Source organism: Cupressus sempervirens, chromosome 11 (assembly GCF_028749045.1).
Source record: "Cupressus sempervirens isolate cs-2001-9-10 chromosome 11, ASM2874904v1, whole genome shotgun sequence".
Taxonomy (NCBI): Eukaryota; Viridiplantae; Streptophyta; class Pinopsida; order Cupressales; family Cupressaceae; genus Cupressus; species Cupressus sempervirens.
Window position 1 is genome coordinate 263,394,689 of NC_143128.1, and position 14,655 is coordinate 263,409,343.

Consider the following 14,655-nt stretch of genomic DNA (forward strand, 5'->3'; position numbering starts at 1 on the left):
CCCTTTTTCGTAGACATGTTGAATCTATGCATTCTATATGTCTTGTATAGTATTTAATATTTGTTTGTAATTAATGAGTGGGTCTAATGACAATTTTTTTTGAGTGTTTAGTAAGCAAGGGTCATAATTAACGCTATAATGTAATATGTATTGTCTGTCAAAATCATTGCGGGGATTCCATGCAAAAACATATTTGTCAAAGAATTTTCTTGCCTCATCCAATTCTATTTTATTATTCCAATTGATCGTATCCATATTTGGTGCATTTTGTAGTCATATGAAACAATGTATATTCGCTAAACCTCGATGTTGCTATTTGTACATGTACCAAAAATCTTTTGCTTGCAATAATTTTTCTATGACTTCTTTACAAAATATAGTAAAACTTTGGTGAATGTATAAAGATGTAATATGTGGGTTGTCAACAATATTATCTATTAATTGTTTCCTCAGAAATTGAATTGTTGAGTTCGTATTTTCTAGATATAATGCATGTAGATCTACCCATTTTGTGTCTATTGAGCTTAACGTGAAGAACAATGTAGGTATCCCTAGTTGGTGTATTATGGTTGATAATTCCATTCTTTTTTTATTCCAACAAGCTTTTGGGCCTCGTAATGAAGTTCCAAAATGCATTAGTTGATTTGCTAATTGATTATCTGGCACATTCTGTAAATTTTTGTGGAGGTGGATAGTTTTTGGTATTTTTTCATGTAACATTGTTTGAAAGAAAATTGTCGTAGTCTATTGGTTGCAGTGTCTCATGATTAAGTTGTAAATAAAATATCTAAAATGTACATGTTTTCCAAATCTGTTGTCATGATATCTCACTAAATGTAATACATATTCATGCTTGTGGACATGTTTGCTTCTTGGTTGTAGTGGTAGTGAATTTATAGTTGGGATTAGGGTGGGGAAAGCCATGCTTAGGAGGCCCTCAGTGTTGTATTCACTTATTGGTGAGTTATAGATTTCTAACCAAGGAATGATATGTGGATCATTGATTTTGATGCCTAACATTTCCTTAATTATTAATAGTCTGTGTTGTTTATTAGGAAATTTTGGAATGAATGATGATGTATTGTAATAATCTACATCATCATTGACAAGATTTTTGGTTTTATTAGCTTGTGTTGTATCTTAACAAGTTATTGTTAAGTTGTGGTGCAAGTAAGATATATCAATCGTTGTGTCAAGCAATTGATTTAGTGCATCAACATCAATATCAACATCCTTGTAGTATGGGTCATATTTCATTTTGTACTTTAAAGCATCAAGAATAGAATATTTATTAACATAGCAGTCATAATTATGTCCTTCTAAGTTTGTCCTTCGTATAATAAGGAGCTAAATATTTTCTAATCTTCTAGGCAGAAGATGAATAATACTTGAAATATCGTATGGAAAACTAATGGTGTGGCCACTATATTTGTATTACCCTCCTCTTGCATGGGTGACTTGTAAGACATGGTTTATCCTTGCAATAAGCATTTCTTTGACTTGGGTTTTTTTTTAGCACATTTGGTTGCTTTCTAGGATTGAAGTTATTTTCCACTGAGAATCCATGAACTCCTTTTTCTACAAAGCATCTAGAACATATGATTTCCACAACATTTTTTTGTATGGGCATACCTATGTACCTTTCATTATAAATAATGCATGTTTTTAGTTTTGATAATGTGTCAATGCGTTCTCTAAAATTATTTTGTGATTATGAGAATTGTGTTGTAAAAACAGTACTTGGTATTGAAGTTTGTATTATTTGTTCTTGTGAAGTGATGAAAGTTTCAATACTATGTGTATTTCTTGAGCATAGTGGTTGTTCTTGTTGTCTTTGCTTTTTAAAAATATTAACATTGAGGCTTCCTATTGCAGAGTTTGTAGTATTCTCTTATATAAGTGGTTGACTTTGTGTAAATCTTCTTTTATGACTATGTGGTATTGTGGCCTATATTGTTTGTTGTGGTGTTAGATTGTGAACATTTCTTTGTTGATTTAATCTTTTGATACGTCACTTAGCAAAAAATTGTTCCTTATGTCAATTGTAATATGATTGATTTTGTTGTCTCTTGAAAAGTATCTTTTCTTGTGTGTTTGAAGCCTATATGCATACATTTTTTAAATAAACAGTTGTAAAGATTGTCATTTAAAATGAAAGAATAAAAGAGTAGTTCAATAGTCCTAAATTACTATGTACATTTAGAAGTTCGGTAAATAAGTTTTAAAAAAATGAATTGTCGAACTTTGAAGTCAAGATCCACTGACAGAAATACCAATTAAAACACACAATGTTTTCAAAGATGCATTCTTTTGAATGATTGGAAGCCATGTCTTAGTACAAAAAAAGTTTTGTTATGTTTATAGTGATAGAAAATATTGCAGAACTGAATGGTTAATATTAAAAGTAAACAACTTTGGATATAATTTTGCAATTGCATGTATATGAGTGGCGTTTATAGAAAGTAGTTTATAGTTCAATTGAAGGATGCAAGGTTACGAATAGCATTTAAGTATAGCTGAATTTTGGAATACAAAAATTCAACATATAAGGGTATTCATTTATCAAAAAGAACTCCATATAGAAATTTGGAATACAATGTGTTGTTTTCCATTTATTTTTTAAAGAAATAGTACAAGTGTACTTTATTTATCATATTATTCAAACAACTCTACAAAAAGGTTATTGAAGGTTCAAAAAGAAAGGTTTCAAGTACACAATTTTGATATTTTAGATAGCAAAGATTCACTTGCTACCTGGAAATTCATTTTTTTAGCCTTTGTAATAGTAGATTTTACTCTAGTTCCAAAGTTGTAGATCTTAGTTGCTAGTGAGATTGTAAATATAAAACTATTGAAACACATAAATTTGAGGATGAACTTAGGAGTTGTGTCAACTGTAGTGTCATACAATGACATATACAAATCCTTTGATAATAGGTGTAGAAGATCAAAACCTACTTCATCGAAAGCAACAGTCCAGATTGAATTTGCATGATCTTGGAGTTTAATGTGCAAAAGGTACTTGTAGTTGCATTCAAGAATGTTTTTTTCTAATAGCAAGGACAAGTAATTTTTGTGATTCCTTCAAAACTTTTATTTGCTCTCCCTCTCTAAGACAAATGGGCCCCCATAAAGTGACATCAATAGATAGGGGTCATATGTCCATTAACTTTAAAGTCCTGTGAAGGACCTGTTGGAGTTTTTTTTTGGTAAAGAACATATCAGGTAAATTTAAACCAGATACTAGGAAACAAAGACATGGACAAACCTAAGGATGGGCTAAATCCTATATTTAGTAGGGCTAAATCTCAATTTCGGGCCAACATTAACAGAGTCATCAGGACTCACTTCACTTTGGGCTCTGTTAAGCCAAGGTGGGCAAACCTAGGGGATTTATCCTATTAACTTGATATTCTTCTTTACAAGACTATTCCCTCTGGCAGAAATGGTCAATATTCTTCTATAACTTGCTGACAAACTTCTCAACTGCAATAGCCAATTACAACTAAAGAAAGTAACAACCCTTAAGCAATGACCAACACTTTTATCTCTTCAACACATAAAAAAGTAAATTGATTTTTTGTTGTGAATGCCCTATAGTTAAATAAATGATCAGTGTAACCTTGAACTTTGAAATAGACTAGTGCTTTATCCAGTGGGATATAGAGTCAAAGATTAGCAAACTTGGACCCTTTTTAATCAACATGTGATTAAGACTACCAACATTCAACTCTAAGTTTCATTCTGATTCTCATCCTTTTCACAAACCCTAAACCTTATCCATTACAAAAAGCAATTACCCAATTCTTTAAATTAGCAGCAATCAATGAGAGATATGCAATCTTTTGAATTGCATTAAACTAAAGGAAAACTTGTTCATTCAGTCCCAAGGCTACAGATATATAAAAAAGAGACAAAACCTCAAATATAATGATAATTAAGGATAAATCCTTCTCATTTAAATCTCAATGCTGATAATAAAACTCATAATATGACACAAATACGAAGCCTTTAGTCCCAAAATGTTCACTTTTTGTATTCAAGTATACATACAAATGTACTCATTCAAATGACCAAAAAACAAATGGATGGACTACAAAATAATTCATGACATATGTGAAAAAATCTACAGACAACTGACCTCTACTTCTCATCTTGGAAATCCATATATAGGATTGCAACAAGCTATAGATGAGAGGAGGACACATGTAAAAAAATTAATGGATACAAAAGAACTTCTGGAAGATGGGAACAATAAATGTACAGAAAACTCTTCCAAAATATCGATAAAAAAAGATAAGCAATTGAGATGGCAGAAAAACATTTATATCGGGGCTTTGATCTTTTCTTCTCCTTGTACTTTATCTATCTTATTTACAAAATATCTCAGCTACCTCCTGCTGGCAGAGCTTTAATTTCTTCTAATGCTTCCCATACATATATTTCTCTCTTGGTGGGCCATTCTGTAGTTTTTACTTCTTGTAAGTCTTGAGTGGCCTTAGTCCACCTCGCATCCATGACTACTTTTGATTCAACAATAAATTTACTTAAATCCATTTCTTCCTTAAATAGGGAATCAAATAATTTATTATATGGGATATTTGAAACATCTTCAAAAATTGACACTATAGCCTCTTGGGTCAAAATATTGTCCAATGAAGCTGACCAATCTTTCCAATCTTTCATTGTGCTAGTAGTATCCAAAGTTGATGGTATACAAGGTTGTATTCCTTGAGATAAGACATTCAATTTCCCCTATATAGCTTGCAATTTCCTAGTCAAGAAACCCATCAATTCCTTCACTAGCTCCAATCCCTCCTTCATTGAAATTATTTTGTCATGCAAATCTGGCTTCTTAGCCATCAATACAATTAGCCTCTCTAAGAATTGAATATATGGCCCCCAAATATTGAAAGTGTGGGATAGCCATGACAGTGCCTCATTGCAAAATTGCTCAACACTTTGTAAAGCAACATAAGAATGATGAGCCTACTGAGACATGTTTTTCAACACTTCAATTCTATGACTCATCATACTTCTAAGGAAATTTGTCCTTATATCTCCTCCTTGAGTAGATGGAGCATCAATTATCATTCTTCTTAGTTCTAATGCCTCCTCTTCTTCCATTTCCTCTATTTGCAATAGATCCTCAGCAGTATCCTTGGTTGGTTGTTGTCTTTCATGTTCCTCTTCTCTCTAAACTAGAATAACCCTCTGTTTTGCATATGCAAGTTGCTCCTTGAGAGATGCAACCTCATTCTCAAGCTCTTGAATTTTAGCCTCAAGTTCTATAATTTTCTCTTTATACACATGGTTGTTCCTAAGCTCATCTTCATAGAGCTTCCTAACATCAATGTAATCATGTATGGATTTGGATAATCTTGTTTCCATTTCCTCTACCTTAGCTTCATTCATAAATGAAAAATGCTTTAATGCCATTGAAACTTATGTGCCAGAGGTGCCCTGTAGAGTCCATAAAATCATGTTACCTTGTTCAGTACTTTGCACATCCATTAACTTTGGCTTATTTGAGGTAGGGGCCATACTCTAGACTACTAGGGATTTGGTATCGATATTGAAACTAGTCCCTCTTTTCAATCCATCTGCACCAATTGCCTCATAAGAAATGGAACTCTCTTGCCTCCTTATCTGATCAAGCATAAATGCTTGTTCCAAATCCCATCCAAGCACTAGTAACATGCTACTTCTCTACACTAGGTCCCTGGCCTCCTCTAGAGTCATTACTTCACTCTCAGGATCATAGACCTACAACTTCTCAATCAATTCGATCTTTTGCTCATCAGACTCTCCTAGATTCATTTTCAACACAAGTTCGCTCTGTTTTATTTTATATAAGAAGCTCTTGAATTTAGTGGATTTGATGAATTCATCATCCTCTAAGAACTACTGAGCTTGGATAATCCTATCATCTAACCTTGCTACCGCTAGTTCTAAGTTTGTGAGAGTATTTTTTGCTCCATTAATTCTGTTTTGTAAATAATTCTGTCTCAAGTTAGAAAAATGCTGACTACTTCCTGGTAAAAATTGTAATGTCCTTTGTTTAACTTGAGCAAGAATGTAGACAATCTTTTGTCTTTTGTTTCCCTTTGCCATCCATGGTGCCTAAGGTGCATCTTCCTCTTCTACCTCAAGGGTTACATCTAGCTCAAGGCTATCAGGGCAAACTCTATCTTCTTCTCCTATTGGGCCCTCTAGCATTTTAACCATGATCTCAGCATGGTCCATGACCATCTTCCTAATCCTCTGAGGATAAGGGATATCCATGTAGAATCCCACAAATCTTGGATCTATTCTTTTCAATTCTTTCTCCACCCTTATGACATCATCAAGCTTTGCTAGGTTGTCAGCTACCTCACCCTCTGCCACTATGTTTGGAATAATATCCTTAGGAGGCAATTCCTTAGTGCTTGGCAATACATAATTTCTCATTTCCTTAAGGGTAACCCTCATCCAACCATCAAGGTCATGCATTCTATAAGGACCAGTGCACAAATTGTAATGGTGAAGAAAAGAGTGGATTTGGTCTAAGGCCTCTTTGCCATTTGTAAAATCACCAATCCTAAAACACCTACATAAGAAGGTTCCTCTATGCACCTTGGGTCCTAAATACTCCTTGTTGACCATGAACAATTGCCATATAAATTCAATTATTCCTAGCCTAGGAGGGATAAATTTAGGCAATATATGGGGTGGTTGGGGACAACCATAGACTCTCATCAAAGAAAATGTGGGAAATAGGAAAATATCTCCCCAATTATGGTCAAGTCTCTTTCCCTCAGGAAGTAGGGTTGGTCTCAAAAAGCCCTTCAATATATCAGGAGCCCTAAAATATCCTGGATCTAACATTTTCATAATCACAGCACTAAAATTATTGAAAAATGATACAAAATCAGAAAAATGATAAGTGATGTTCCATACCTGTGTCCATAACTACACTGGTAGGCTTCCATTGATATCAGAAGTTTGATTGATGAAATCAGAACTTATGTACTCTATATTCTTGTATGGAATTAGGTGCATCAATAATGAATAGTGATGGAAGGTGAAATCCTTTAATTCCCCACTCTGAGCCCTGGCAATATTCTCTCGCATTACTTCTAGAATATGATTGACATAATCATATTCCCCACCATGGTAAGTGTCTTGTACATCTCTTGCAACTATGAATTCTGTCCCATAAACCATATCGGAGCCATCCTTACCCACCACCCTATGAACACCATATACAATTTTAACAAAATAATTCTTGAATTTTTCCAGTAGCATCATCTAGTCGACCTTCTTAGGGTAATCACCCACATCTTTCAGGTCCATGGGAATATGTTGTAGCATTGATCTCCCAGTGTATGCCTTGGTGTTTTCTTCGAATTTCCTCTGTAAATCCTTCAAATCTATAGGCTGACCCATAGCTCCATCTAATCCAAAAGCCTTAATGAATGATTCTGAGTCTAGGGTACAAAGGATAGTTCCATCCCTCCTATGGAAAGATTTTGTGGCCAAATTATAACACTGAAATAGGGCCTTCGTCAAGTCTACATCTACAAAGACCTCTAGGAATATCAACTTGGCAAGGTTTTTCTTCCACGGGTTGCATACATGAATTTTCTTCTCCTTGCTATGATAGAAATATCTGAAAAGTTCAGAACCCATAACACCAGGGCATATGGCATCTCTGCATAAGGTGTATGGGTCAATAAAAGCTTGATCATCTACAGAATTTGCATTGGAAGAACCTAGAAAAAGCTTTATCCATTCTCCACCAAATCTTTGCAGTTTCTCTTGTCTAGTTTTACCTCCTTTTGAGATTGAAGTTTCTGAAACTACCATGTCTGAGGCTTGAATTTCTTCTACTTCCTTGTCAGAAATTTTGATATTATACAGATGAACACCATATATAAAAACTGCTTTGTTCTCAAGGAAGTCTTGAATAGCAAACTAGAATGCACAAAAAACTCTAGAACTGCTCAAATTCTTTCTCTCTGTAGATGGCTAACTATGATTGTGAAAAGAGAAAATCTTCACAAATGAATATGCGTAAATTAATGTTCACCTTGCATTGATTTTAGCATGCTTGAAATATGATATCAATCCATTCTATCAACTCAATGGAGCATCATCATTAATATCCAACGATGCACTTTTTGTACTGCATTGAAATCCTATTGGTCGAGAACCTTACTATTTTTTCTTAGCTTAAAGAAATGACTTTATTTTATTGTCAAAACAAGGGCTACAATGCTACGAAAAAGATAGATGAAAAGACCCTTCGTAACATCATAATGTTACAAAAATGGTTTTCTAATGTTACAAAAACCCTTTGAAAAACCCTTGTCGACCAGTCGAATACAATGGCAAAATCCTTTATAACCTTACGATCCCTTTGTTGTCGCAACATCGACACTAACTTTATCCTCCTCTATAATCATACAACAAACGACTTCATAGCATCGCAGATTATCCTTTCTTAGCCTACGATCTTACGATCGTAGTTACATTCACCTTTTTCCTAACATCTCCGGTGATATCTCAAGCTTTTACAATGTCACGAAAAACCTTTAACCCTTCACACCGTAGCATCAATGGCTTAACATTTTTCATGTGTGATCTTACGACCACGTCTTAATCATGATATTGGGAGATACCTTTTATAACCTTGAGATCTCACGATGAAACATTCATCGTAAGATCAGAGACCACCATTTGTCATTTAGAACATACTACAATATCATTTTCTAGTCCCACTAATCCTGAAAATGCACACATCTGGCATTCATATATTTGTTCTAACCAATCAAGAAACCTGTCTAATAGCACATCACCTTTTGCTTGCCTTTATCTCCTTTACAATCTTACGATCATAAGCCATCATATCATCGCAACATCTCAATATTTCCTTTACAATCTTATGATGTCCACCTTTTTGTAGTATTGTAGCAACCAATTTCATTGTTCCCAACACCGCAATAAACCTCCTTGCCATAACATCGGAGACAGTTGCAATGCAAACCTTTTGAACAGATACACAATCATATGATACAAAGGAAATCATATGATTAGGAAGACTTCTTTTCTCGCTCGCGACACTACGATACAACATTAATCGTGAGATCGAGAGACCTAAAACCCTTACTTGTGATACTCCGCTAACCCCCTATTGTAACATCGTAAGAAATGATGTATTTAAACAAAAGGAAAACCCACTCAATTTAAAAAACCTAGGGTTAGGGTTTAGACCAAATTCATGGAGATTTTGCAATATGAGATGAGGATAAAAAACTTAGAGCACTAAATCTCGCATTTGGGATGATTGATAGAAATAACTGGATCAGGGCAAGATTTTCTAGGGTTTCTTTTGTGAATGGAAACAAGATAAATGCAACCCTAACAATTAATTTAATATTTTCACCCAAAAAAAAGAGAAAATTTAACCCTAGTGAAAAAAGGAGCTATCAAAACCTCTGTTCAATATCTTTGTCTTATCATTGAAATGTCTCCAACACTGACAACCATACCAATAATGTCTACTAAAGTGTTGTTGTTGATGTTTGCAATTTCATTAATTTGCTCGAAGTTGTAGTGAACATTCCTAGTAGGCAATTCATCATCACAACAATTCAAAATAGATGTGTGGTCAAGATTGATTTCAATGTGACTATTGTTGTACTTTCTATTGGCTTCTTTTATAGAACCCTTAGAAATAGCATAAACGACACCTATATGCACTCTATCATAGTGCAATTCAGCTACCTCATTGTAGCAAACAATCCTAGTCTCTGTGCTTTCATTGTCTAAAATATCGAAGCTGAAAACTTGTCCACTACCTCGCTGGTTATTAAATTGTTGCATCTCTTTTTTCATTGTAACTCTCCCTTTGATTGTCCATCTACTTTGGTAAGGATTCAGATCCTTTATTAGGCGTATACTTTGATGCAATGGTAGTTGCTTGCAAGGTATGTGGATACAATACTTAGTGGATTTGATGGGTGAAACAATTGTTTTCTCTTCTTGCATCAGTTCCTCTTGAGATTTGTATAGGTACTTGGGCCTCCCAATAATTTGGCAATCTTGGTGAAATGTTGAGATTGAAGATGATTATGGTCCTATTTTTTATGGACAGAAATAGAAATAATTAGACATATTTTAAATGAATAGTAAGGAAATTAGAATGTGATTGAAGATGAGAAATATGAAGGTCTACTTCGAATCAATTGTTTGCCGACAAACATACTTTGTCAAGGAAATTATTGATTTGGTTTTTAGTTATTTTGAGAAGAAAAGTTCATTGCATTTCTGAGGTAGTATTGCTGGTTGCATGTAATTGCCATCAGATAAGACAATCTTATATTGGTCTATTTGATCTTCTAAGATAGCTAACCTTTTGAAAGATAAAATCTGTAGAACTGGTTTGTTAACATATTCTCCAATATTGATTGACCATATGGCATTGGTAGTCTATAGACTTTTGACTTCAGTGGCCTAGAAAGAAAATGTACTAAGTAAGTTGTTTGAGTATGGTGAATTATGTTTATATGAATTTAAAAACATCATTGAAATATGTCATTACATTAACATTAGATAAAATAATAGTTATATATATATATATATATATATATATATATATATATATATATATATATATATATATATATATATATATATATATATATATATATATATATATAGATTCATATGGTTAATTGTGTGTAGAGATGTAAGCATAGTGTTTGTAATTGTGACAATGGGAATGTAGTCTTCAACAGTAGTCATCATTTATTTTGACATAGTATCATAGAAAATATCTTGTATAGTAATATATAGACATAATGAAGTGTGATAAAGGAAGATGAACTTACAAGAGTAGCATTATCTCCTTCTTGATAGGTTGGAATTATGTTGCTAGTTTCCTGTTTTTCAGTGTCTGGAGAAGCCATAATGTTTGGAGGAGTGGCCTACACATTGGCAAGGCAATTGTTAATAAAGAAAAATGTGTGATATTGAGCAAGTAGTAAAAGAGGTAAGCAATAATGATTTGTATTAATTTTTATGAATTCATAACAATTTTCTTCGATGAAAAAGAGTTCTGTAAATTTTGAAAGGAAGGTGAACTTATGAGAGTAACATTTTTCCTTTTCTCATAGGTGGAGAAGCGAACGTAGTTTGGTTAGGTTCAAATCTTGGATAGGCCATTGTATTTGAAGAAGTGACCTGCACAATGGTAATAGAAGACAAAATTATAACATCAATCATAATTTGAAATACATGCATCACCCATCAATAACTAAATCATGCAGAAATGTTTAGTAAACCATTGATTACATAGAATCATGAAATATTTCATCATATAATTTCCTTTATGAGAGGATTCTAGCAAAGAAGGCCAAATGAATCACCTCAAATAGAAAATAGCTCAAGTCCTAATCACCTTCGGAAGAGACAAAAAACCTCAAATCTAAAATTGAATAGAATTACATAAATGAGAGAAGCCATGTATCATAGTTTCACAATATCAAGTTATGAGATAAAATTGAATATTTAGAAATAATAACTTCTATTATTTTTATGTGTTCATTTTAGTTTTGGTTGAAGAGAAAAAATTGTTGTAATTTTAAAAGGAAGTTGAACTTACGAAACTGACATATCTCCTTTGCTGATAGGGTGGAGATGCACAGGTACTTTGTCCAAGTTCAGATGTTGGAGAGCCCATTATACTTCTTGCTTGTTGAAATTTTAGAGAAGTTGTAATGTTTGGAGTGGCTAAATCAATGGTATGAGCCTACACATTGGGAAGGGATGTATTATTAAAGGAAATATGAAATATTGAAGATGTAGCAAAAGAGGCGAGCAATAATGATTTTTATTACCTTTTTATGAAGTCATTATAGTTTTCTTTGATGAAAAATATTTGTTTAAATTTTAAAAGGAAGGTGAACTTACGGGAGTGGCATTTCTCCTTTTCTCATAGGGTGGAGATGCACATGCAATTTGGTCAGGTTCAAATTCTAAAGAGGCAATTATATTTGAACAAGAGACCTACAGAAATAGTAATAGAAGACAAAATTATAATATTAATCACAATTGGAAATACATGCATGACCCATTGATAAGTAAATCACACAGAAATATTTAGTAAACCATTGATTACTCAGAATCATGTAAAATTTCATCAGATAATTTCCTTTATGAGAGGATTCCAATAAAGAAGGCCAAATGAATCACCACATACATATAAATCATGTTAATCGTATTAAATACAGAATCATTCTATTTAATAGATAATCATGTTATTCTGGATATACAAACTATGTTAATCATATTATTTCATCATTTTGGATTAACATGAATTAGTAGTGTATTTAACAGTGTAATTAATTAATCCAAAATCATGTTAATGCAAAACCATGTTAGTGACAAAGACAATTGGAATATTTATAATAGAAACATAGTTAATGACAATATTTTTATGGTATCATAATATTCATGGTTGTGGAATACAAGGAGTTATGTTTTGTTCTTCATTGCCTGAAACCATAAACAAATTGTAATGGTGACTTTACTGGATACATCAAAGCTAGAAGTGATGAAGCAATGGTGACAACCTTAAAAGGGGATCTTCAGTAGGTTGTGGCAAAAAACAAGGATTTAAATGACACAACGTCTCAATAGGGCCCACCAAGTTGCATATTGTTTCATAAAGCGATGGGTGAACCCACAATAGTGGGTTACACTTTTTTGGAGGAAGAAATCCCTCCAAAAAAGCATGGATGGGAAAAATAATCGGAAGAGTTTTGATAGAAATGAAAATTAAAAGTTTCTATCGAAACTAAAAAGCGGTACGTAGTTTTGATCGAAACTAAGCACAACCTGCGGGCGGTTAGGAAACTGCACGCAAGTTATTAGTTTCGATTGAAACTAAAAAATCACATTTTAGAAAAACGAACACGCCAAATAAAAGGGGGCCCAAGCTATTGTCCAGTCATTGTTTTGATTGGAACAAGAGGATTGACTAGCATCCGTCCCATCAACCATCTGAAAAAGTTACGAAATACTTATTTTTCCCTTCTTATGTTGTTTCAGTTGAAATTTATGTGTTTTTAGTATTTAAATATATGTTTCTTTGTATATTTTATTATTTTTTATGTATGCACATTTGTGTGTGTGTGTGTGTGTGTGTGTGTGTGTGTGTGTGTGTGTGTGTGTGTGTGTGTGTGTGTGTGTGTGTGTGTGTGTGTGTGTGTGTGTGTGTGTGTGTGTGTGTGTGTGTGTGTGTGTGTGTATCATGTGTATATAAATGCATATATATGCATACATATGTATGGTATGTATAAATGCATATATATGTATATATCCTAATGCTATCACTCACCATAATTCCAACCATAACACTAAATCATTTTCCTAATCGTAACATTAATTTTAACCATATCCTAAAACCTAAACCTAACCCTAACTATAACTATATTTCTAACCTAAGGATGACCCTATATATAACTATATCTTCAACGAAAGATCTAATGTTAACATTAAGTATGAAACAAATCCTAACCTCAACTCTAGACCCTTACTATAATATTTATCCTAACCCTCAATCTAACCTTAACCATAAATAAACCCTAAGTGCACTCTAACTATTTACCTAATCTAAACTCTAAAACTAGCCATAACCATGACCTTTAAAAAAATCTCTAACACTAATTCTAAATTCAACTCTAAGCTTTACTCCAATTCTAATCATAACTGAAATGCTAACCCTAATTTTTTTAAACCCCAATCTAATTGTTTCTCTAACCTAAGATGATGCTAAAATTAACTATATATCATTGATCCAAACCCTTACCATGGTGTAAAACCTCAACCATAAAGCCTAACGTTGACCCTAGCCATAACCCAAACATAAAACCTAGGTATGTCATTTTAACCCAAACCTTATTCGTGACCAACCATGATGTAAACCCTAACCTTAACCTCAAATAATATTTTCAACTATATCTAAACCTCAACCCAACCAAATTCTAATTCTCTCCCTAACTAAGAGATAATATAAACAGTAATCGTAACCCTATCCCTAATCAAAGCCATAACTCTAACCCTACATGGTGCATTATATGAATCCTAACACTGGCCTTTATTATAGCCTTAACCATAAACCTTGACCTTAACTACAATCTTAATCATAACCAAAGTTACGCTAACAATAATCCTAAGAAAAGTATTTCTCTAACCTAAGAATAATTCTAAACCTAACTATATATATGTACACACACACACACACACACGTATAGATCTATATGCATATACACATGATATGTATATTTGCACATATATCATGTGTGTGTGTATATATATGTGCATATGCACATACACACACACACACACATGATATATGTGCAAATATACATATCATGTGTATATGCATATATCTATATATACATATATGCATATTTAGTTCGTGGACCTAAAATACACTTGACAAGTTTATGTGCACACGTATGTCTAAAACATTTGAACATTCAATCTAACTTCTAGAAATATAACTTGCACACATAGTTCTTAAAAGGTCCTTGAGTTACAAACATTATATATAACAACATGTGTGTTTTAAAATTTAGTTTTTTTAAGGTACATGTTCATTTATGT